Genomic DNA, 27,320 nt, shown 5'->3' on the forward strand with positions numbered 1-27,320 from the left:
GTAACTAGTAAAGCTAACACTTAAAACAGCAGACTCAATGCAATATATATATATATATAAATGATAAAGTATGTTATAGGCAGAAACCCCCAATTTTGGTTGAAACCCATTTTGTCATTTTTGCCTGTTTGCCACTATTCAGCCATGGTGTCATCTGGCGACAGTAATGACATATTGTCTAATTATATAATAATGTTTTACAACATTATTGTTAGATATGCCCCTTCCAGCTTGGTTCCTAGAGCTGTGTAAAGAAAAAATCTTATGCTAATTTAGATTCTGCGGCATTAAATCCCATATGCAAATATACTTCCCCTTTCTGTCTTTAAACATATTAATCATGTTCTCATACTGTACTCATATCATGTCCAGAGAGACAATAGGAATGAAGTGTTTATATTAATAACATATGGTAAATTCATTTTAAGAGGTAGCATTTCAAGAGGAGAAATAATCTAGCTCCAATTTCTTGTCATCTTGAGATGGATGGTTCTATTTTAGCATAAGACAGAGTCATATCATGACCATCTTAATGGCAGGTTCTTAATTTTTTTTTATCAAGTAACTGTTCAAACGTTAAATCGATAAGCAGAAAAACTCCATATAACTCCATATAACTCCATATAATGTTCTCTTTATGTCAGTACATGTATTGTCATCATTATGTGATGCATTAATTAAAGCTGGTTTGTTCCTGGATTTTGGGCACAGATGGACTTTATGGTTGATCCAATAAATCCAGAATCAAGGGGAAAGTGAAGCCATGTAAACATGACTTGAACAGTCAGTATTAGAAGTTGGGAAAACGCTGGATCTGTATTTGAACCTGTATTTAACTGAGGTAGTGCTACGAAAAGGTAATCTGAAAGCACATTTATATACATAAGTGTAAATATGCCTGAAGTTATGATTGATCATTTCCTTATTACACAGTAATTTTCTCTTTGGCATGGATACCGAAATCCACATAATTATATGGATTTTTTACACCGCCAACACACCAGATCTGCCTCCTCAATGATTATGGTTAGTTCACTAATAAGTCTGATGTTTTTTTATTCATTAAAAACCCTGAATTTCCTACAGCTTTAGGCTTCTGGGATTTGGCACCTCTAGTAAATAGAATGTCTGGACGTACATTTATTACATCCTGCTCAACATGATTACCTTATATTATAAATCATAAATATACTCTGTTACTTTACATGACTCAAAATGGTGGTCATGTGCCAATATCATATCAGACTATTTAGAAATTAGAATAAGTGTGTTTTTATATAATCAGCATTTCAAATCCATTAACAACGACACATTCGGACAGCTGGGTAAAAATACATTTTGAACCTACTTTTTATTTATTTATTTATTTTTATTTGTCTTTTATTATGTTTATTATTTATTTTTATTTCATTTCTTAATTGTATTATTTTACAGTGACATAACAAGTAATGTAAATCCAAAAATGTGATTTATGCATGTACAAAATGACACATCATTTTACAACTTATTACAACTAATCATACCTATTTATACCACAGTGCTACTGAATTCTCAAACTGAAGGTGTTGATTAATTTTCTACAATAGCACAACTCTGACAATAGATATGATTTAAGATTTATATTAATGTGCTTGTTCTAATAATATATCATTTCTATAATACCAGCTAATCAAACACTAATGAGAAGCTGTAGGGCTTATTTTCTTTTATTTTGTGTTTCATTGCTTACATGTTTACAATGTGTTATATTTTTTAGATTTACTTTACAATTTTTTCCCCCAAACAAAACTGTAGTCAATTTGGCTTGAAAAATTTTCTGGCTGAAATTTCAGTGTCCTATTAATTTGTCGTTTCAGACATGTTGGAATATAATCTTTTGCAGAAACAGCTAGCTGGTATGCAGTATGGATATGATCCAGAGCAGATTTATCCTATCTGCTTTAATTACAATTCAATCTCACTGAGGACACATTTAAGCACTAGATATGTGAGAAAAGAATTCAACCGGATTTCCAGCAAAGCCCAGGATACCCATTATCTATCCGGATGAAAAACAAGGAAAACAATACTCCAGCTTGCCAGAACAGCCTAAATCCATATAATACCACAGAGTCATCCCCCAACAGTGTGATATCCAGTAATTCTATGGTATGGCAAGAGGATAATACGAGAATAAAAGGATATGTGAGTCATGGAGTAAAAACATGTTCAGAATATGATTAACGGTTAGTTTCTTCCTTTCTGTAATATATAAATGTTGGTTGGATTTCCTTATCAGTGATACTGTACATTAGCACAAGGCAAAACGTGGGAGTGTGACATGTCTGTCTAGTCTTGCTACTTAGAAAGCATTCTATAGGCTATGAGGGGGAAAAAAAGCATTCAAATCAAGCACATCATATGTCACATGTCATATGTCATTTGCCCATCACTGTCAGCAAAAAAAATTAAAGAAACAGAGATAAGTCCAGCAAAGAGCAATCCATAGCCAAGGCACATGGAAAAATAACAAAGACCTCTATCCTAAGTAGCTAATGCCTAATAAGCTTCAAAGCTATGATAATAGAAAAACAGCAAAAACAAACTAGACACGATGAACAAATATAAGAAATATCATCGCTTAAACAACTTAGAACATGGCACCTTTTATTTGAACCCACCCAGGTGTTTCTTGTTGCCCAGGTGTGTCTTGTTAGGTTGATTGTTTAAACAGTTAATAGCTCTGAATGTCTACTCTTGGTCTGAGCCCTGGGTTTTTCCTGTGAAGACTGCATTTGTTGTTAAAAGGGATAAACCAACATGAAGACCAGAGAGCTGTCTTTGGGAGAAAAGCAAGCCATTTTGAAGCTGAGAAAAGAGGGAAAATCAGGCCATTGGGCAGAGCCAATACAACAATTTGGAATGTCCTGAAAAACAAAGAAACCACTGGTGTACTAACAAGCAGACATGGAACAGGTTGGCCAAGGAAAACAACAGCAGTTGATGACAAACATTGTGAGAGCTGTGAAGAAAAACCCCAAAATATCAGAGACACCACCAACAACTTCCACAGAGCAGGGGTGAAGGTATCACAATCCACCATTTGAAGAAGACTTCAAGAACAGAAATATAAAGGCCATACCACTAGATGCAAATCACTCATCAGCAGTAAGAAGTCAGAAGGCCTGATTGGAATTCGCAAAGAAATACAGAGATGAGCCACAAACGTTCTGGAACCAAGATTAACCTCTACCAAAATGATGGAAAGGCCAAAGTGCGGAGATAGAAAGGATCTGCTCATGATCCAAAACATACGAGCTCATCGGCCAAGCACAGTGGATGTAGTGTCAAGGCTTGGCTGATTCTGGAACAGGCTCACTAATCTTTATTGATGATGGAACTCATGAGGGTAGCAGCAGAATAAATTCAGAAATCTACAGAAACACTCTGTCTGCTAATTTACAGAGAAATACATCCAATCTAATTGGGAGGAACTTGGTGGTACAAGCCTGGAAAAGCATCACAAAAAAAAAATAAATGCAACAGTTTGGTGATGCCAGTGGGTCGCCGGCTTGATGCAGTTATTGCAAGCAAGAGATTTGCAACCAAATATAAAGGGTTCTTTACTTCAATATACTTTAAGATGATCTGTTCCTATACTGTTGCTCACCTAAATATAGTGTGGTCTGCCACTGTTGTAGGTTGTTTTACACATCTTGATGTAAATATCAGGAAATTAAAGCTAAAATTCTGATCTCATATTCTTCTTTTGATCTGAAACCCAAATGTCTTCGGTGCATAGCAAAAACAAAAGAATTGGCCTTGCTTTCGGAGGGGACCGTATATGTTTATTTATATTACATTTTATTTTACGTAGCGCTATTTTATTCATGTTTAAATGTGTACCCTTTATTTTTCTGATTTCCTTCACAAAACCTAGCTATGCTAACTGACATACTCAAATTATTCTTTTGAATTGGATTCCCCCATTTTCTTCCCAAGCTCCTACACTATCGGGCATTGTCTCTCTATCTTCTCTTCATTCTGCTGATTCATCGCTGTCTGCCGCTGCCGTACTATAATGACACCCATGGGTATCTCATTAACCTATTGAAGGAAGATTGAAAGCTTCTTGTTGGGTGAATACAATCAAATGCTCTTCCATCAATCCTACGCCCTGGGAGAATAAGAGAAAGCCAAACATACTGTCACCATGTATGAGAATGAGTCTATAAGCTCACATAAGGGTCCTTGTGCAGTGTTTTCCCACTGTGCTAATATTCCTATCTTGAGACGTTAATTCACAGCTTCCCAGGGTGAGCTCACTCAACAGTTCTGGCAAGTAAGAAGAGTCTAATTCTAAGTGACCCTTTCTAACTTTAATGCACCTTTAGCCATTCTAGAATATTATTTCTTCCTCCACCAATATTGGCCATGCTGCTTTGGAGATTTGATTTATTTAAATGCGCAATCTCAGATGCGTTGCAAGCTTCACCAGTAGCCGTGACCTGAACAACCCACGTCTGTGTTATTCAGGCACAACACGGATCGTTATGTCTTGACCCACTTCTCTGTTGTCTTGTATGACATGCCTGTGAGGGTTTTGTCTGTTATTTCTGAGTGATGGAGCAGACCTATAACTATAACCGGACTTCCCGGCAGGGAAGAGAAGGGCGGAGAAGAATCGCACACAGTCTGGAGCTAATTGCCTCCCCTGTGCTATCAGTTTGTGGCTACTGTATTCCCCTAGTGAGGGATTCATGGAAAGATTTACTTAAAATAAACCAACAGCTGTATAATTGATATGCAACACACACACACATACACATACACACAAAACTAGTACTAGTGTACTAGTGTGGGATTTCCAGTGGCTATTACAAATGCATTACAGTATTACAATACATTTTAGCTGTCCTCTGATTATTTATTTCTCTTTTCATCAATTCAGTCATATTAATGAAATGCATGCTCCGCTGACCCATTTGAACCTATTTAGACCATGAATGTGATTAGACCGTTGATGATTGTCCTATATATAGGTTTAAAGAAAGGTTCTTCAATGTAGCCCATTCACAGTGGACTAAAAGCACATCTTCTAGCTTGCAGCTTTTAGTAAGCTTCTTAAAAGCCTGTCCTTAGGGATCAATGATAGCCTCCGGATGTGGTCTCTCTGGGCCTTATCTTTGCTAATTTATCGCAAGGACTGCGGAGCACAATGGCCATCCTCGCTTGTCTATTCTCTGCTCCATTCCCCAGATAAAGAACCAAACAAACGTAAAATGCATATGGATGGAAGGACAGGATTTTAAGGAGCTGCCGAAATTCCAGTCATCCCGCCATGCTGTAATCATAATTAGAGCTGATTTCTAGAGGACACTGGCATGAATGATGGATGAAGAAAGAAACTAAAGATGAAATGGCAAATTGCACATAATGCAAAAAGGAATAGCTGCTCCAGTTTTAAACTTGGCAGCTGTTAAGAGACATGACTTTGCCAATAACACAACTCAAAACATACCAGTACCTTTAATAGTCCTGAAGTCAAATAATAGTTCTATTTACATTGTGTACTTCGGTGAGAATAGTTCTTTTGGATAAAAATTATTGAAGAAATGTCTGTATAAATTGCTGTATTGTACAAATAAAGAAAATGATCTGTCTCACTTTTTGGGCAGTGTAACTTTTCTAGAGGTTTATCAGCAGTGCTTCTCAAATGATTGTATGTCTACTTCTAGGGGTACTTGGAGGTACGACGACTTTTAAGGGAAAAAAGAAAATAGTACTTTTATTCAAAAATTAATTTAATGTAGTTAGATTCTCTTTCTTGGCTGACAGGAGTGGAACCAGATGTGGGCCTCTGCTGTTGAAGCCCATCCTCCTCAAGGTTCAATGTTGTGCATTCTAAAATGCTCTGCTGATCCCCATGGTTGTAAAGAGTGAATGTTTATTTGAGTTACTTTAGTCTTCCTTGCAGCTCAAACCAGTCTGACCATTCTCCTCTGACCTCTCTCCTCAACAAGGCTTTTCAGCCCACAGTATCACAGCTCACCTCACTGGATGTTTTTTTTTTTCTTGCTCCATTCTGTGTAAACTCTAGAGACTGATGTGTGTGAAAATTCAAGGACACCAGGAGTTTCTGAAATTCTCAAACCACCCTGACTGACACCAACAACCATGCTATGGACAAAGTCACTGAGATCACATTTTTCTCCATTTTGATGTTTGTTGTGGACAATAACCAAAGCTCTTGACCTGTATCTGTAGGATTTTATGCAAAGGGGTGCTTAGTTTTAAAGTTCGTTAAAAATCGGTACTTTTAATGTAAAAAAAAGAGAGATAGAAAATCAAAATACTCTCCTGACAACCCAGTATATTACAATTTTTATTATATTTCAATCAACATCCATGGTGTATCCTTTAAAATAACTATCACTGAGCAATATTTACTTCACACTGTGCTGCATTTCTATTCCTTATTATAATGAGAATTTAAACACAACAAATATTCACCAGAATTGGCTGCAGTTATCTTTGATAAAGTTTCCAGCTGGAATTGTTAACCATCACATTGTGTTTCTGCTGCAAGGCTTGAAATGATTACAATTTGAAAAACCAACTCGCCTCGAATTATATTCGACACTCTCTACAAAGCTAAGATACAAATGTTGGTGGTCCACTTGTCAAAATAAATCGTGTTTTGACATTTAAGGAGTTCTGTCTTGCAGTGAACCCAAAGACCTCTTTCAGAACGGATTTTTGTTTGCCTCATTCATCATTCCATATCCTTTGACAGAGATGACAGGCTTATGGGCCTCCTTCCTTTGCATCTCCTGATGCATGCTAATTTGTCTGGGCTTTAAAAGCTTTGATTTCATTTTTGCTGTATCAGCTCTCGCAGTTGCTGCTCATTGACATTGTGTGGGCCGATTAAGACTCCTGAAGAATTCGGGATCATTTGCATTTTAAGTGGCTACAACTTAAGAGTCAAATTCCTACTAATTATCTCCTCCTTGCACTACATATGCATGTGCATATAACTAAGTGATCATTCAGGAAGACGCACTTAAATTTCTACTTTACAAGCAGTTAAATTCTGTACATATATACCTTCACTGCACAGAGGTTTGTCTGCTATAAAGGCTGTTGGCAACTCTCATATGAATCCTAAAAAGGGGAAAGTTTCATTTGCATAATAAGACTACACTCCAGACAGCAGGCTGATTTTTTTTTTTTTTATTTTTATTTTTTTTTTTTTTGCAGGGACACATTTACGTGAATACAAGAAATCTTTTGAAACAAGGTCAGTGAAACACTGTCACAAATCATTTCGATTATTTTCTCTGTTGCTCTTCCTTGACATGTTGGGCCTACATTGTCCATGTCTTTCACCTTTGATACCATATGTGTTTCCTTAATTGCTTGTTTTGTAAAAATCCAATACCTTTATGGACATTTTTCTAAAGATGTCTAATAATCTGGGATGATTGTTTTGTCGTGCACAGGTGCATATTATATATCCTTGTTAAGTCTAGTCTTAGCCCCATTGACCTTTTCCATTGACAGTTAGTCTCTGGAGTCTTGTAGGGGCCAATGTTAAGCAGCAGTGTTTAGCTGGCATATTGCATGCACCTCCTCGCTCCACCTGTCAACTCTGTGTGTGTGTGCGCGTGCACGTCCCGGAGTGTATTCACGGTTTCCGTTGGTGAGTTTCAATGAATGCAAATGGATTAATGTGAAAGCCGCCTTTACTTAGAAATTTGTAGGAAGCACTGAAAAGATTTCATTAGAAGTTCATATCAAACAAAAACACAAAAGAGCTGCTGCTCTTTTAATCTCAGTTACTCTGACAGCTACATAGAAAAACAAGGTATCACACTGTACCACTGCTTGTTGCCTTTTACAGACAGTGGAAAACGAATGTAGTGTACCTTTCATTAATGTGTAAAGTAACATAGCATCCATTGTTATAGCACTTGCACTGACAGCTGTCCACTACATTGACCTCTTGATTAGATTCTGATTAGTATTAAAGCTACGTTAAGCCAGTTTCTGCAGAGCTGGCCAGCGATCAAGTCATGACAGATATTTGTGCTGTACCACAGAAGCAAACACACCTGGCCTTGAGGTACAAGAAGAATGTCCAGTGAGTGTCTGTCAAAAAGATTAATAAAAGTAAGCAGAAAGAATGAGTGATTTAATGTCACATGATTTGAGTAAACTAACATTATGTAACCCTGAAACGCTATTGTCTGGCAGAGAAACTGTAATCGTGAAACCGCTGGTTATGAGTTATATGGTAATGTTTCCATAACTGTCAGAGTAGTGCTTTTCCATTTTTTTAAACCTGTTTTAAACCCCTTCTTACAATAGTAAACCTTTAAACCATCATGACAACCACTCATGTTGGCCAGTTTAGTTAGCGTTAACAGGGAAGATTTAATTTTATAAATATGAATATGAAAATTCCTTGCAATGTACTAGTGCCTTGCAGTGGACTGGAATTCCCACATTGCACTCAGAATTCTCGGGATATGCTCCAGACCTACGACAACCATAACCATGATAAAGTCACTATTGAACATAAATGAATTAAAAATCATTTTAAGTCATTTTAGCTAACTGGCTAATAAAATTGTGAAAACACATGCGTATATTTTATCACCAATGACTTGCTTTTTCCTGCTTGGAAGACTTCCATATATGGAGTCAAACAGCGTTTTTCCACAAACCAGCAGCTTGGGCACAATGTGAACCTACAGCTATGCATATCCTCTGTGTATGTGTGTGTGTATGTGTGTGTGGCTTTTGAGACATGTTAGGAACAAATAAAAAAAAAGCTACGTGACATACAAATAAATGATTTTGAAATGAGACTATTTAACAATATTACAGTGCATCATAGAGTGAAGTAAGCATACAACATAGTGACTTTATACAAATATAACAATACTTTAATGCATAACGAAAATAAAAAAAGAGCAAACTTTCACATAATGGCTGCCCATGTTCCCAAACACAGCCAACTGTGCCAATACTTTAATCTTTACTGAAAATTACAGAGCAAACATTAGCAGATGACACTGAAAAGGAGAACACACAAGCAGTCATGCATTTACTGGGGCTGAATCACAAATGTCTCTCTACATTATCCTTCTCAGCACTAGGAAGGGTGTTTTTCTCCATTATTTTATATCCTATATATGGTGCAAACAAAGTAAATAGGAGTCCATGAGTCCGTTTGAGATTTGGCTCAACTAGAAGATGGTGCATTTTACTTTTAATGTAAGTGCAAGCTATGATAAAAAAAAAAAAAAAAAAAACGTTGTGAGAAAATGCATAAAAATGACTGCAAATTCATTAAAATGCTTTTTAAAACTGTTTAAATTATGTAAATTGCTGGCCTCTTAAATTTGCTAAAAAATGTGTTTTATTGTATATAAAGACTGAGAAACTTTACTGTTCACAATATTTTAATAGAGAGTGGGATGGTGGCCGAGCTGAATGCGCAGAATGGTAATTAAAATTGAGCGCAAGGTGCCGTGAACTGTACACACGAAAGGATTTGTGAGCATCAAGCAAGTGTGCAGAGCACTTCAGTACCGCGAGCACCGAGCAGTGAGACACGTGCTTTGGGTATACACTTTGGTGCAATTCATGGCAATGTGCACTCATTTTTAATGACCGCACTCGCTGATACTGCTCTGTGCACTCAAGTCAGCCATCTTCACACACTCTATTAAAGATAGAGCTTAAAAGCAGTTTTAAAATCTTAAACGTAAAACTCAGCATGAGGAGTTCATCATCAGCACCACACATGGCAGCAACAAACATAATGTTCCAAGAGGCCCCTGATTTTTAATATTAATTAGGTTATTCATTTCTGCATCGGTGTCAACGACTACCAAAAAACATGTACTCATAATGAAATTCGTCCAGAAACAAGGCACACTCAATGCCAACAGAGTTAGCGGAGATGCCTCCACTGCCAACAATTCAATTCCTTCTTGTTGCTAATTTGTACGTCGCTAATATCCTTAAAATATACAGTACTGTGCAAAAGTCTTAGGCACCCTTTTTTTTTTTTAGTAGAAACTTTGTTATAGATTTTTGTTGTATGACTTTGACCTTATTGATTCAGTACGAAAACATTTTAGATTCCAAAAATTAGTTTTCCAGCACTAAATTAAATGCTACAGAAAAAAGTTTGTATGTCAGTAAAGAAAGCAGCATGTTACATAAGAGACACTTTTCAGACAAAAAACATAAAGAAAGCTGCTGGGTTTTGCTGCAGAAATAAGAAGCAAGTGTGACAGTCAAAGTCTCCAGAAGAACTGTGGCTGCTTCTGCAAGATGCTCAGTAACACTTACAGCTCATTTCCTTATAAAACTGCACTAATACCTGAGACTACTATTTTTTTAAGGTGAAGGATCACCACACCAAATATTGACTTTGTTTCATTTATTACTGTTTACTGCTCTTTATAGTATTTTTTTTAATGCAGAAACATTTAGTTTCATTATTTTTGAAGGCATCTTTGCTCTACAGCATTTCTTTGCATGTGCCTAAGACTTTTGCACAGTACTGTACTTCAAACAGGAAGGAAGTTATTGAAGAAAAACTATTTGACCTTGCTGTGACTTTGATCCTGTTTGGCTCAATTCCAAGCTCTCATCAGTTCCTCTGCTGGTTATAATGATAATTCCGTATAAATAGATGCACGGAAGGAAGGACGAATGCACAGACAACCCGAAAATATAATGCCTCCACCGCGTTTAAAGAAACTCCCACATATTCGCATCTACGGTCTTAAAGGCACACCCATTCAGAGCTGCTACGATTTCCATATATGGACTCGAAGAGTTACCTTCTGTGGTGTACAATCTGCAAAGTCAGTTCAGTATCACTCATTCAAAAGAAGACACACACACACACACACAGGACAAGACAGGACATATAACTGAATAAAACACTAAAGTGGATCAGATGTCCTAACCAAAAAGAACATGTTGTTATAAATATTCAGTAAAATGTATTTCTTGGAATACAGGTGGGACCCTTTCCAAGTTACAATGCTGGGTTGCTATGGTGATGCCAACAATTTCTCAAAAGCCTATTGACTCAAATGCACAGGAGTGGAAAGGAGTCGAAAGAGATGACAGCACCACCACCTTGTCCATTGAATGTATCTATGTTTTTAACTTAGAGGTGTTTTAATTCTTTTGCCCCCAGCCACCACCCCCAACACCTCCCAACACACACACACACACACACACACACACACACATATATATATATATATATATATATATATATATATATATATATATGATGGTAATTTTCTATTCCTACTACTATCCTACTATGGGTTCATGAATGACTGAATCAATACACTGATAACATCCTGCAATATAAATGAGTAAGAATTATACTGAAAGCTTACTGCCAGGCTTTCAAATTCAGTCTTCATAAGTTGCACTACATGTTTAGTCTAAGATGTTTTATGCATTTCTGTAAGGTTCACTGTGAAAATTGTGAGGGCATGTCGTGCCATTAGCAAACACTCATTTGTTGTAATAATAGAGTCAGGGGCGATAATGGGCAGCAAGAATTAGGTCTCTCTGCAATTAACATGTGTTTACAAATGGATCTTAAAGGCTTCTTGATGGGACTAAGCTGCATGCAGCTGAGCAACCATTTAGCTTCCTTAATGATTCTGCACATCCAGTTTGGTGATATGAAAGAACCAAAAACAATGACGACAGCAAAAATATTAATATACAAAGGGATCTGAGTGATTTGAGATGATAAAGCTTCTCCTCCTCAGCCACAGTACCAATTTTAATACCACACAAAGAAGTGAGATCATAAGACTTGGATATAGGTATTCTAGCCAGACCAGGATTTTGCTCTGTAGTATCATCTAGCACATCTGAGACAGGTAATGAACCTTCGTTTACTAAAAGACAATGTTTTTAACATTAGACTTTTTTATGCTTGGATGAACAGGAGCAATCAAAAATAATACAAATGTTACATTATGTTCAGGTTCATTTTGACTTGAGAATAACAAAGTGAGAAAAAAAAAGTATTTGAAATGACTGGTGATCAAATATGTGTTTAGTCCCGGCCACGTGACCTCCGTCTCTTAATTACATTTGCATTTGTTTGCACACTAGGCTTGTGTGAAATAACGATATAATTGTCTCAGCATGATATTACACTGCCATGACATCTACTAACTTACAGATTATATTACATTACCAGACCTGTTAAGCTTTAAGCTAGTACAGACCGATTAGCAATTATCACACAAAAATACACCAAACAAATAGTCTTTTATTCCTCAATAAAATGGGAGATCAACCAATCAGCATGTGAATCTGGAATGATGTGCAGGTGTTTTGAATTTTCCAATATTAACTGACACCGCCTGGAAGCCCCGCCCCTTTCTCCCATCTCACATGCCCTAGACTGAACTCAGCGCACCTCACTTTCTGTCAGTTAAATCAAGAATATCATTAATATGAAATAAAATTTATAAATGTATAGTCAACGTAGATAATCGTATAAGTATACATTTTTCTACGGTGCAATTCTTTGTTGTTGTCATACACTACACTTGATTAGATGTTAAATGTTATTGTACATAATTAGATATAATTTATATATATAATATATATATATATATATATATATATATATATATATATATATATATGTGTGTAGTTGTATTAATATAATATAATATAATATAATAGACATCATCAGTTAACTATTGTATATTTATTAGCATTTTCATCCGAAAATTTTGACCTTAAAAGATTAAATAGGCCTACAACAAACTGTCAAATCTAACACTTTACAAATAATGTTAATTGTGAAAGTGATTAAATACACTTTAGATGCATTCACATCAGCAGCACAGCCATAAATGTCGGCCATGTGGACAGTCGATTTGTAAAAGGATTACATCAAAAATGTACTGTTATGTTTTTTCCTGTTTACTCTGAATTACTGCAGAATCACCTAAAAATCTACCATCCAGCTAAGCTTCCGCTATTGCCACTGCCAGCAAGCAGTTCCCGACTGTACAGCTGATAGTACTATTACGCTCTCCCCTACTCTCTTTAAACCTAAAATGGTCCAAATACTCATTATCCGTTCTGGATGATTAAATCATTTATCACAATTGTTTAAAATGGTATGTTGTATGCAGGGAAAATCACACAAGCCTAGAGCATGCATATGCCATCAGGAGTTCAGCAACCACATACAGTATATTAGGTGTTTTAAACCAAATGTTGAACTGTATTGCTATCAGATCAGATTAGGTGGCTTGGTCGATGAACCATTTGTTGCTAAACAGTGAACTTGAGGGTTAAGTGACATGCGCTGTCTCAGTTCCAATACTCTGTCATTATACTGTTGAATAAGAAACCTCATTAAAATAGAGCTTTTTCTCATAAGAGTGCACACCAGGAGTTTGCAATATCCTGCATGAAATTATGTATGTTATATATTACATTATGTATAAGATATATACAAACTGTGATTGTGAGTCAGGTCTAAGTGAGGACAGAATGAATTTAAATCAACTGGAGCCTCAAAAAAGGCCAAGGCTGTGAGGCGAGAATACAAATAGAGACATACACTGAGAGGGGAAATTGAAAAGCAAGACCGTGCATAATCCTTCACAAGACACCAAATGCCTAAGCATAAATACATACTAGTTTTAAAAGTGCAATATGGGTGGTGTAAAAAGCATCTTTAGGAAGCAACTTGATTAACTCTAATAGAATAATGTGTACAAGATCCATAAAGCTATTAAATAGTATGAAACTGCATGGATGTCCATGATTGCATTATGTAGATGATTGTGTTATTCAGTTAGCAAGTGCTGTACTGAGGGCTTAGATGGATATGCAGTGGCACTAGGAATCCCTTTAATGCTTCAGCTTCACAGGCAACAATTGCTTATTCACTATATCTCCATGACAACTCAGAGGCACCCATTATTCCTCTCTCGACTCTGCCCTCCTTTTGCAATCCCCTTCTTCCTGCTAAAATCTTCCCCGATAACGAAGCCTCCGATAACGAACTGTACGCAGGAAGACATCCATGACATATAAACTAATTATTCGGCAGTGACTTTCAGAGGCACTCCGTTCATACCGGCTACTTTTGCCCGACCTTGTGGAAATGCATTACAGAATCCGAACGTGTGCCAAGCTTTCTGTTTTACTGGTGTAGTCCTGATGTGCAAATTAGTTGTAGTTGAGTTACCGTGCACACTGCACGTCCGTTCTATAGGCGCAACACCAGAACGCATGATCGGAATAATTTCATCTTAATTTCAGAAACCGAAGCGGTCACAAAGCCCCCTGCAGGATGGATTTCAACCTAGCCTTTACATACTTGTGTCTACATCTGTGGAGACTGAAGACTGACCTGTCGAGCTCTAGCTAGTCTACAACACACACACCAAAAAAAAAATGTAATAAATAAACAAGCAAACAATTAAAATGAGCATTACATATTATTATTATTACTATTATTATTATTATTATTATTATTAACACTGTAACTGAAACAATACCATAAATACATACATGAAATCCATAGGAAATTTTTCAATATTTGAAACACTGCTTACGATGAGGTTATGCATAAGACCATGAGCAACAACAACAACAACAACAACAAAAATAAAGCTCGTGCATCACCAGAAGATCCTTAACAACGAATATTTATGATTATTTATGTCTCTCTTCAGGATGTTCTGGTGATGCATAAGAGCACGAGCTTTATTTTGTTGTTGTTGTTGTTGTTGTTGTGTATAGATATAAAACCAAATAAAGCTCATGGTCTTATGCATAACATCACTGTAGATGGACATAAGGAACACTGCTCTGCATGTAAACAACTGTTGCCCAGTGTGGATGGAGGCTAGGAGGGTTAGTGATGTCTGTAAAGATGTAAAGATGGAGCTAGAGGTAGTTCTGTCCAGCAAACAGACGCAGTGGGCGCATCATAACGATTCCCCTTGTAACTTTGAGGGACTCGTAATAAAAAATCCATGTTTTTCCACATCACATCACATCACATCTGACACATTTAACTGGACGCACCAGTAAACCGCTGTCTTCATGCTGCCTTCAATACCCCTGTGTGTTCTGATGAACGTCTGATTTACATCACTTAAAAACTCGACCATTATTTTCTACTTCTTGTTTAAATCAGATGAAACACTTAATATAGCTGAACTTGGATTCGTGCTTTGCAAATTAAAAAAATAATAAAATAAAATAAACACACAAATACGACTCACCTGCTTTGGTGAACTATTATGAAAGCCTCCATTCCTGATATTTTCTTTCCCCCAAAAAAATACCCGGCTCTATTGCACTACTAACACGTAATCCTACGCAGTTCTTTAAGATTCCCCCCTTACGACACCTCACACAAATTCATAAGGTCGTTTTTCCGAAGGAAGGAAACATCCTTCATTTACCCTCCGGGCGCATTTCGTGATTTTTTCTCTCTCTCTCTCTCTCTCTCTCTCCGTGTTCCGTTTCCTTGCTCGTTCTTGAAGTCTCTCTCCCCGCGCGGTCTTCACGGGAGCGCGCTGCGCCGCACGGACACGCGCCACCTTATTCGCTGTTTTCGGGAACGCCAACGCAGGCGCGAGTTACCAAGGAAACCATGTGCGCGCGCCCGTGATATTCACGCAAGATACAGGGTGGATGCTAAACCAGCTTTTCAGAACAATTAAACAAATTACCGACGTTTTTTTTTTTAGACCAAAAAAAGAGAATAACGTACATATTTATGAAGACCAAGCTCTCTCTCTCTCTCTCTCTCTCTCTCTCTTTCTCTCCTCTTTTCCTTAAGAAGCTTCAGTGTGTGTGTTAATGGCCTTGATTTCTAATTACTTTAACATTTCAGGTCTTGTTATTGTGGCTTCTAGGGGTGTAATGATACACTCCGGTCACAAGTCGATTCGATTCATGATACTGGCCTCACAATTCGATTCTATTCGATTCAATTCGATTCTCAGAATTTTTTGGAACAAAATTTGAATGAAGAAAAATTGTGACTGAAATGCTCCTTACTTATTTCTGAATCATAAACAATGCAAAACAATGTGCATTTTTATCTGTATAAAACTAACTAAATAAAAAAAAATAGCTATGAACAGCAGTTGAATATTATAAACGAAATGTACTACAGCTTCACCATATCTTAAAAATAAATAAATAAATAAATAAATAAATTCTCCCAAAAATCTGTCTCTGACCTAGGGAAGATGATCAGTTGAAACATGAGGTCTGTAGCAGTGCCCTAGGCATCATTTTAACCAGAAAAAGAGCTCCAAAGTCGGCTAAAATGCCTGACTTCCGCACTCTCATTCTCGAGCACTGTAGGTTGCAGCGGCGCAGGGCTGGTGTCGTTTGAAATCTACTGAAGAGCTCTTTTTAAATGTTATGATGATTCCTGGTAATGTGCAGGCTCTCCATGAAAGAATGCGACCAGCATCATGTGACCAACGCGCTCTCTATATATTTTAACTCTATGTGTTGCGCAGATTGGGACCTCTGGTGTTCAAACAGTTCAATTGCATGAGATGCATAATTAACAGAATGATTCCCACAATGTATCACACATTTCCATGATGCACATTGTCACATTTTTGCATCGTGAGTCATCTTGGCACAGTGCATCATTACACCCCTAATGGCTTCAGTTCACGGTTGCTTTGTAGCTGTGTTTAGTTTTTCTGTGGAAATGAATTTGACACAATTTGACTGTGTTTTTGTGGTTCTTCAGTGATACCAAAAGCTACACCTAAGGACCACAGTATAACCTTCAATGCTGGTCTATTATTTAAGTAAAGAATAGAACAAATTGATGTGTGCTGTAATAGGAAAATGATCAATGTTGTAGTTGTGTGATGCAGCCCAACACAAAGTGGAGTTACTGTTACCACACCAAACTGGAGTATTCTCCTATAACAGCATGGCAATACGCATTTTATTCCTCTTATATCACAGTTATTAGGCAATGTGTATGATTATTTATTTATTAATGAACATCATGTCATTTTTTTTAACAAATTGGTAAATTGGTGGTTAGCTACAGTCTAGCTGAATAGGAGAAAAACTAGTGGGGGTAACAAATCCCAATGCATTTCATAAAATGGTAAACACAAAGGAACGTAAAACAAATATAGGCTAATCTGCTGGTTTAACATATGCCGGCATGGACAACCTGTAAACGCATATCTTATTGACAACAGCCACTTATGCTAATAAAATAACAAGGATATGCAAATTAGTGGTCACTCTGTGGAAGTGCAGCAACGCTACAATATCTAAAACACTATATTATCATTTATGAAACACTAGCTGCCCTAGGCAAGCTTCAGTCCCACCTTTCATCTTCTATTAACAATATTATCTTATATAGTATAGTTTCTAGGTTAAACATTTCTGAATTCTGTTTTTTTTTTCAATAATCTGAAGTCATTAAATTGTTTATACGCCTCTGATATCTGAACAATCATTAAAAGCATACAAAAAATGCATCTTTTTTTAAAAAATCTAGTTCAAGCCAATATTATGTTTCTGATTCAAGTGGTACTACAACAAGTTATTATACTTTTTTCTAACCCATTACAGATGAACTCCCAGCAAAAGAAATCCTCAAGAGCCATGCCTGCCCTCTGGATCTCTTTGTCTCGTAATAGCTAGATGCAAGATGCTCTGGAGTGACACCTTGGTCCAATCTACAGAATACCACGGAGGAGTCTCGGAATATGTACACCACAATGTCACACCTGGATGAATACATCCACTGTGCAATTCAGTTCCTGATCTGAATAGATTCCAGTGCTTTGGACAATTATAATCGTGTTGTTGGCTGGCTGCTCTGCTGAAGCCTAAGGAAAGCTTCAGTTAGTTCAGAATGCAGCAGCCTGTGTCCTTACCAGGAGAAGAGCATATTACGCCAGTCTTATTCAAGCTACATTGGATTCGCTTTAAGTTCTGCATTAATTAAATCCTGATTTTGATGTTTAAAGTGTATGGTGTAAATGATGTATCTCGTTGATCTGCTGAAGCAGTATAGACTCTTACGTTGCCCCCAATACTCCAGAGTAGTACTCCAGGAACCTTTTACGTGTTTTTAAAACCCAAATAAAAAATATGTTTGATATACATAGCCTATTCATAATTCCTAGATGTCATATTTTATAGTAATTCTTATAGATTAGGGTTAGTTAATTCATTACTGATTGTAGACTGTTTAATTAATATACTTCTGTTAATATTTTAGAAATATCTTCTTTATGTAGTGGGAGATTCTGGACAAAAATGCTATAAATTTTAAATCATTTATGGATATTAACTGGCAATATCAATATGGCCCAACCCCATGGTAGATAATATATAGGAAATAGTTTATATTATATTAGTTTATTTCTGAAGTGAATGTTTGTCTTTTTGAGATCCATTCAAAAGAGACACGTTACTATTTTGGCATGTTTGTGAGAAAAGGCAGAAACAAATTTTTAGCTACTCTGTTTAAATTTAATTATGTATTATTTTGGTCTGTGGTGGGAATTAAATACTAATTGCTTTAGTAGGTCACAAGCAAAGATGCTTCTTGCCAGTGTCCATCCCTCATGGCTTTTGATTGGTCAGGAGGAGTCAAGGGCTCTGCTCCCTGGTGAAGCCAGGCACAAAGTCTAGACTCTAGTGGTCTGGCCGTTCTGTTCAGAGACTGAACTCGTTTGGATCTGAACAGCTGCTGTGCTCTTGGATTGATGCAAAATGTAATTTAATCGTTGAATGAGAAGGCCCGTGTGGGCTTTGTGTGTAAATATATTCACCCAGGGGAACACAGGACTGGCAATTCTCAGTGTGTGAGACTTTGATTAGCTGAGCGGGTCTTTGAACCTTTTATGTTTCCCAAAAGAATCACTCAAGCCTAATTATACCCTCTTTAAATATACGCATTGCCATTGCTTAAGCCAGAGCCTATTATTCATGAGCAATCGCGTTGCTCTTTCAAGGGTGTAGAGATAGATACTTTATTGGTTGTTGGACGAAGGTAACAGCTTGTAGTGAACTCCTCCTGTCTTAAGTGCCAGTAGGAAGCTGCACCAGATGTCTGTCTGCTTTACATGAAGCTTACAAGGCATAGGATCTTTGTTGTACACTCCAGCTCTCTTTGCATTTCTTCAAACAGGTATTCTATAGTTGCCATGTGTAGCATTAATTCAACACTTTCCCTTTGTGCATTTTTTGCCACAGGGCTTGGAAAAAAAAAGAAAGCTTCACCAAAGGCTACGCCAAAGGGATTTCCACATATCAAATGGGCATGAGCAGCAACAACGGAGTGTGTCATTACCATACACATCTGAAAGTAATGACATTTCACACACCATGTTTCTGGGGGTGGCGCTCACCCTGTACCTAGCACAGCGCTCATAAATGGATTCACAGCTTCTCCCGTTCTCTGAAAAGAGGAATTAGAGCAGTAGAACCCCAGTGTTTACCACACTCTTCTTTTAGCTCCTCTCTCTATCTCTCTCTCTCTCTCTCTCTCTCTCTCTCTGAGTGTGTTTAATGACAGCTGGGGATTGGGCTCGACCAGGCCCCTTTACAGCGCGAGCTAATTAGCAGGTTTTCTCCTGTCAGTGGTGCCACCAGATGGATTCCCAGAACGCAACCCACCAATGTCAGCGAGCAGGGCTTCATAGGTGGAGCCGCCTCTAAACAAGCTGCCTCATGCTAGAGGTAGACACCACCTCTTCTCTTTCTCATGCCTGCTGAACTTGCATACTACAGTGCTGCCCTGATTCTTGGTGAATGTCCTTAGGAGTACACAGTCTGCTCATCTGGGTTAAGCGTGGAAGGAAAAATTATGGTGCGTAACCAAGAAACACAATACGTGAGGATCTCCAGGGTTACATTAAATGACATGACTGTGCAGCCGTACAGTACTTTTTATTATTTCATTTGACAAACTGCTGCAATATAGTCAATTCCAAAATTATTGGCACCCTAGAGAATTGAAGATTGGAAATCTCCAACATCTGTTCATCATCATCTGTTCTTTTTTCAGTCTTCAGCTGTCCAGTTTTGTAGCCTCAAGTTTCAATGTGTTGAGCAACTTGAGATGCTTTTCTGCTCACTACGGTTGCAAAGAGTTAGCTATAGCCTTTGTGTCAGCTCCAACCAGACTGGTCAGTCTCTTATCAACAAGGCATTTCCACCCACAGGCCTGCTATTCTCTGGCAGTTTACTGTTTTTTCCAACCATTCTGTGTAAACCCAAGAGACTGCTGTGAGTGAAATTCCCAGAAAATCAGCAGCTTATGAAATACTTAAACCACCCTATCTGGCTCTGACGACAATGCCAGTCACTGAGATCTCGTTTTTCTCCATTATAATGTATGATGTGAACATTAATTGAAGCTCTTGACCTGTATCTGCATGATTTTATTACATTTTAAAGTAAAAGTATTTAGTAGTTACAAAGCAGTTAAAACACCATTAAGCACACTCATAGTTCTTTCTTTTATTTTTTTAATACAAATTTTGTTAGAGATGTTTATTTCGTGACTTCTGCACTATTGATTCAGTACAAAAACATGTTCTTTTCCAAGTAAAAAATTTAAATGTTACAGAAAAACATTTGCATGTCTGTAAAAAAGGAACATATTATGTAACAGACCACTTTTCAAATTTTCAAAAAAAAAAAAAAAAAAAAAATCATAATGAAGGCTGCTGGGTTGCATGCAAAAAATAAAAAAAATAAAAAAAAAGAAGAAGAAGAAGAAGAAGAAGAAATTGTGATAGACAAAGTCTCCAGAAGAACTGTGGTGCTCTGCTCAGTAAAACCTACCAGCCAATTTCCTTATAAAACTGTGTACCTGAGATTACTAATTCTTTTTTAAAAAGCAAAGGGTTGTCACGCCAAATATTGACTTTGTTTAGTTTATTACTATTTACTGCACTTTACAGTAGTTCTTTATATTGAAACATTTAATTTCTTTATTTCTGAAGGCATCTTTGCTTTAAAGCATTTCTTTGCATTTGCTCAAGATTTTGAAAAGTCTCATATACAGCAAGCTGTTTTGAAGGGTTGCATGAATCACTTTTTAAATACAGTTGGAATCATACAATGGATCACATGGCAACTCTTTCTCCATGCACACTATTGGCATGTTTGATGAGGAATGGCAAAGGAAAAAAGCCTCCATGGTAAAATACAGAGTTGGTTCATTGATGCTTTGGGCTGGTCTGTGGCTGGGGGTTAAAACTTGGTCATAGGTGGATCCTTCAATGAAATGTGCAATGAGATTGTAAATGCATGAGTTGCAATAAAGTAAAAAGAAAACATTAAAATCAGAAATTTGCAGGAACAAACTGCACCACTAATTAAAATGTTTTTATGTTTGAGAAAACCTATGACCTAAAATTATTTGGTAGTTTGAAATATCATTCCCTGAATGTGTGATTAATTTTATACTGTATATTAGTTTATGCTAATTTCTGTAATAGGTGCCAATAATTCTGAAATTGACTTTTATATAAAATACATTTTCTGTTTATTTTGGAAGAAAGAATAGGCTACCCTGTTTTAAAATGTATTTTTTTTTGTACAACATAATGTTACGACTGTATATTTCTCAGATCCGTTGATGTAATTTGATGAACACAAATGCCATTACTTTAATGACTTTAATGACACATAGTATGTTTATTCATGTCTTGCTGGCAAAATACCATTGGTGTAAATGGAGGATATATTGATAGGACATAGTGTACCCTTTAGCCAGCTACTTTCTTTGAAAGATATCTCACCTGGAGAGTGCAACAACAGAAAGCAGATTGGCATTCACCTCCACGACGCCTTTTGTGAAAGCTGTCCTAGATTAAAGGTTCTATGTGTATAGAGTATGGCAGAGAGAGCAACAACAATTGAAACTGTAAAGAAAAATTTCATGAGTATGCAGCTGAATAAAAAAAAACATTGCCAAGAGTGACAACAAACCATTACTGTTTGTGTAGCAGATACATTGGTATTATCAGCATCTGCTAGTTAACAACGAGTCAGCTATTATCAGAAATCACTGTCAAAGAAGCATGAACTGTTAATGCAAATGTGATAGGAAGCAGCTGTAGCTGTAGAGAATCCTCTTGTGCACTGGAGGTCTTTATTAACTCCTGATGCAGTTCTTGCTTAGGTCCAAATATAAAAATTCAATTCAAAAATCCCTTGGTGATGGTGGCAGCGATCTAGAAGATGATTAGCCTGGGAAGTGGGGTGATGGCTCCCATTGTAAAGCGCAAATAAAAGTTAAGTTCAATTCCCCCTAGTCAGCATTAAAATGAGTAAAGCAAAACTTCCTTTTGCTGAACTGGGACATTTCCAGACAGCTTAATAACCCAGCAGCATCAGAGAGAGGACACATCGGCTAAATAAGACTTATAGTGCAGTGAGTGAGTTATAAAACCCAGGAGAAGAACATGGAGAACTCAGGAAAGCAACTGGAGAGTTTTCCCTTTGCAATTACGAGACATATTAAGCTATGTAACAACAATGATATTTATTAATACATACATACAATAATATGGGTTTCAAATTGATTTATGTATTGATATGTGTAATAAGGATAAGGGAAAGTAACTTGTGTGCTTATTCTTTACTAGTTTAAAGGATGGTAAATGGGTGGTCCATATGAACATGCTGGATATAGATGGAGAGGTAAAGAGAGATGTTAATAGGGGAAAATATAAAAGAAAGAGACCAACTCAATTATTAACTAAAGCGTGCTGTGAGTAGGTAAGCAAAAAGAAAAAAAAAGAAAGAAGAATGCTAATATATCAATTCATCATGTCAAAAATTCCACACATTCATTCATACACCACCTGTTTAACCATAACATAATGTAATTAAGGTAAGCACTGTACGCATTAGCAGATGCACTAAACCCACACAGATGACCTCCTCCTGACCTCTGCATGATTTAATGGGAGAAAGCTAAAATGAGATCCTTGTTCACTGCTAACTGATGGCTGTAAGTCAATTGGTTGGATTGACTCAAAAGCATAAATGATTTATTTGCTTCCTAATTAGAATGCGTCATAAGCTGTCATGGCATCAAACATTATGGCAGCTATCATAAAAATTACTAGTAGTGGTCACGTTTTATTCATATCTGTCATGGCAACACATGATAATTCTGTGATGTGGTTATGCAATCTTATGATGCAGAGTTCAAGTGTTACTGTATTTTGCTTAGTGTACTCTAGTTATCTATATTTTGATAGATGTTATCATGAGTTTATGGGTATTTAAGACACCAGTTAGGCTAGGTATATATTCATGCTTCCCTTTCACACTACTAGACAAAAGTAAGAAAAATAGATGACAATGATTTATGCAGGGAGAAATGATTTATAGGGTACAGTGCATGGAAATGCAGCATGACACAAGAAAGGCAAGCATGAAAGACTGCCAGGTGGTGAAATTTCCCCTGGATGTCTGAATGGCTTCTGAATGGAACTACTCAATAACTTCCTAAACTAAACCTGCACCAAATTAAATATTAAAAAACCCTCTCAACTAACAATCAAACTCCTCTCTACCAGATCCTGGCTTATTTGTATTAGCTTGAGGAAAGAGTTTTCATGGTGACATTCTCAGAATAGATATTATTGTCGGGAGATTGCAAGTTTGAATGCTGATGATGCCTCAGCCATCTGTGGCTGGGAGCCACGGGAGCAAAATTGGCTACGATTTATAGGTGGGAGGGATGGCATTACTCTCTATGCCCTGTCAATCACAGCAATACTAGCCAATCGTGGGTGTCTGTAAGTTGATGTATGTGGAAGAGGGTAGATAGCACTTTTCTCTTAGTGTGTTACAATGCCCTGTGATGCAGCATGACCAGCAGTTCAGAAAGACATGGGTGGCTGACTTCACATGTCTTGGAGGAAGCACAAGTTAGCCTTCACCCTCCATGGTTGGTAGACATCATATGATAGGGGAGCATTTCAAACAATGCTTGATTGGTATTAAGGGGCCCAGTGTGTGCCAACAAAACATTCCCCTCAACATTACACCACCAGCCTGGACTGTTGACACAAAGCAGAAAGGGTACATGGATTCATGCTGTTGATGTGCAAATACTGACTATATGCTTCTCGCAGCAGAAATCAAGATTCATCAGGCACATAATGTTATTCACATCTTCAACTGTCCAGTATTAGTGAGCCTGTGCTCAGTGTAGCCTCAGATTCCTGTTCTTGGCTAGTGTAGTCTTCTGCTGTTGTACTCCATCTGCCTCAAGTTTCAATTCTTTGTGCATTTGATGCTTTTCTGCTCACCACTGTTGTAAAGAGTGGTTATTTGACTTACCATAGATTACTGTAGACCAGTCTGGCCATCCTCCTCAGGCATCAACAAACTTCAGACATCGGAGTGGATGGTTTTTTTTCTTGCACTACTGATAGATAGTTAGATAGATAGATAGATCTTCAAGGTTTTATTCTAAAAATTAATTAAATGCGCAATAGTGCTCCTTAAAGGCCAGCTATTTAGCTTTTACCTGTTTGAGTGGTACACTAAATCCTCATCCTCGGGTGAAAGATAAAGGTAATTTAAATCCACACTTTCTGGTGAACCTTTTTTTCTGAAAGTGTATAAACGACCTTGTGAATTATAAATCATAAATTACCAAATGCGACTGTCCATAAATATAACATGTAAATGAATTGTTTTAATTAAATGTGATAAAGGGCATGATAATGCCCTCCAAAACTTAACCATTATTACAATCATATTAATTATACCTATTGATATGTGGAAAACAAAATAACAAGTTGTTATTTTACTTATAAGTAAACAAGGATTCTATATTGCAGAGGCTGTCAAATAGCCATGGAATATACAAGATAGCGCCAGGCCAAGTCATCGTATTTCCTTTCTATTGTACATGATTTATTGGGATGCCTAGTGGGTGCTATCTCTTACACATCTTTTTACATATTTTATTTTTTGTTACTGCACCACCCCGAACAAAATTTAGCAACTGTCTATCATGATATTAAACATTTTGGCAGCTATCTTAACAATTAGCTATAATGGTAACATGTCATTGCTGTGCTACTGGATATAAACTGTAACTCTCTTTGTAATACATACCTCCTTTGGTTTCTTTATCAAAAGACCAAATTGATAAAGAAACCAATAAAGGTTTTGCCTGTGCATGACATCATCAGTGCTTCAGTTCTGTAGCAGGTAGACCAGGTTTTCACAGTTCTTGAATCAAACCTAGCTCATGATTTATGATTCACCTGTTATTGTCCCATATATCTCCGAAATGAATCATAGTAATGAAATGAATCATCCTTCAGCGATGCCACCCGAACTCGAACCTTGCTATTGAGGCAAGATGTAAGCTGTCCCTATCCCGTCATCCATTCGAGCATGCGCTTGATTAGCGTCCGTGCACATCCATTTATCACCACCGAGCTCAGACGCCATGGTCCCTGCCGAGAAGAGGGACGTTCAGATAGACTTCTTGGCTTAATTTCTCTCCACTTCCCCAGGAACAGAAGTGGCAGCCTATCCCACCTGCGATGCCTCCATCTGTTCCTTTTGTCACAGTGGAGAGCAAGTGCCAAGCAGGGCTAATACAACACAGGCAAGTCAGGACGTGTGCAGTCACCTGTGCGCTTTTTACTACTTGTTCATGCTGCAATGAAAGCGCCATGTAGTCTGGGTCATGGAAGACTGATTCTGATTCACTGATTCATCACTGAATATAATACAATTTATGCTTATGCTGGATTTCATTGAACACAATATATATATATATATATATATATATATATATATATATATATATATATATATATATATATATATATAACAGGGACTCCTAAGAGCCAAAGCCATTTGCTGAGTAAAATCCCATTGCTGAATAAAATGCTATTGAGTGACACCAGCATTATAAGGTAAGATAGTTAAATTTCTATGCCTATATGCACTCACTTGTCACTTTATTAGGAATACCATACTAATACTGGGCAGCATATCCCCAACACCCCAATGTCCTGCCAATAGGTACATACAAAATATAGGTATACATGTAGTCAGCAACAATATTCAGATTCAAATGCATTCAAACAATGCTCAAATGGCATTAAGGGGCCCAGTGTGTGCCAAGAAAACATTCCCCACAACATTACACCACCATCACCAGCCTGGACTGTTGACACAAAGCAGGTTGGCTACATGGATTCCACACAACATTTTTCCCATCATCAACTGTCCAGTACTGGTGAGCCTGTGCCCACTGTAGCCTCAGATTCCTGTTCTTGGCTAGTGTAGTCTTCTGCTCTTGTACTCCATCTGCCTCAGGTTTCAGTTCTTTGTGCATTCTGAGGTGCTTTTCTGCTCACCACAGTTGTAAAGAGTGGTTGTTTAAATTACCATAGATTATTGTGGACCAGTCTGGCCATTCTCCTCAGACCTCAACAAACTTCAAATACTAACAAGGCATTTCAGCCCAGAACTGATGCTCGGAGGATGTTTTTAGTGTTTCGCATCACTCTGTGTAAAGTGTAGAGACTGGTGTGTGTGAAAATTCCAGTATATCAGCAATTTCTTAAATAGTCAAACCAGTCTGTCTGGCACCAACAACCATGCCAAAGTCAATGCAATCACATTCTCTCCCTGTTCTGATATTTAACATGGACATTATATGAACCTCTTGACCTGAACATGCATGATTAGATAATTGCATGAACAGGTGAACAGGTATTCCTAATAAAGTGCCCTGTAAGCATGTTTGTTTAAAAACAAAATGCAGATGACACCATCATTTCTTAGAGATTATCTGGGGGACTGGAGAACGTTCCCTGCTGCACTTAAATCTTGCAGAATTGTGCATTCAGACATAACGCAGATGACATATTGTAGTGGGTTTGTGTTGTTTATGCCTGCATTACTGGAGAGATTCCTTCTGTTTGTGATGTGCTTTCTGTATTTGAACTAGTCACTCGGTGAAAGTACTGCTCAGTTGTCTCCCTGCTGCAGCTCAGGCTTATTCTCACCTACTTCAAACACCCCACCAGCGTGGATATCAACTTGCCTCTACTCGCACCTTCTTTCCGTGTCAGCAGTCGAATATGAAAATGGTGAGTTGATGAAAATCTCAGTGGGGACGTAAAAAGGTAATCTCACACATTAGAACGAGAAAACCAGGCAGGATATTGTGCCGGAGGACACGCCATCTTCATAAAATTTGCCCTATATAA

The 27,320-nt window shown here is 37.4% G+C and overlaps 1 protein-coding gene across 2 annotated transcripts in view; it reads right to left on the reverse strand.

The window, feature by feature from the left end:
- nlgn3a (neuroligin 3a) overlaps nucleotides 1-15,630 on the reverse strand; it is a 160,429-nt gene extending 144,799 nt beyond the window's left edge. Inside the window, exon 1 of one of the 2 annotated variants that reach the window (XM_026940522.3) lies at nucleotides 15,312-15,630. The gene's annotated coding sequence lies outside the window, so the exon portion shown is untranslated. The remainder of the gene's footprint in view (nucleotides 1-15,311) is intronic. The other variant, XM_026940523.3, reaches the window with a different exon arrangement.
- Between the last annotated feature and the right edge of the window lie 11,690 nt (nucleotides 15,631-27,320).

This window comes from Pangasianodon hypophthalmus, chromosome 7 (genome assembly GCF_027358585.1).
Source record: "Pangasianodon hypophthalmus isolate fPanHyp1 chromosome 7, fPanHyp1.pri, whole genome shotgun sequence".
Lineage (NCBI taxonomy): Eukaryota > Metazoa > Chordata > Actinopteri > Siluriformes > Pangasiidae > Pangasianodon > Pangasianodon hypophthalmus.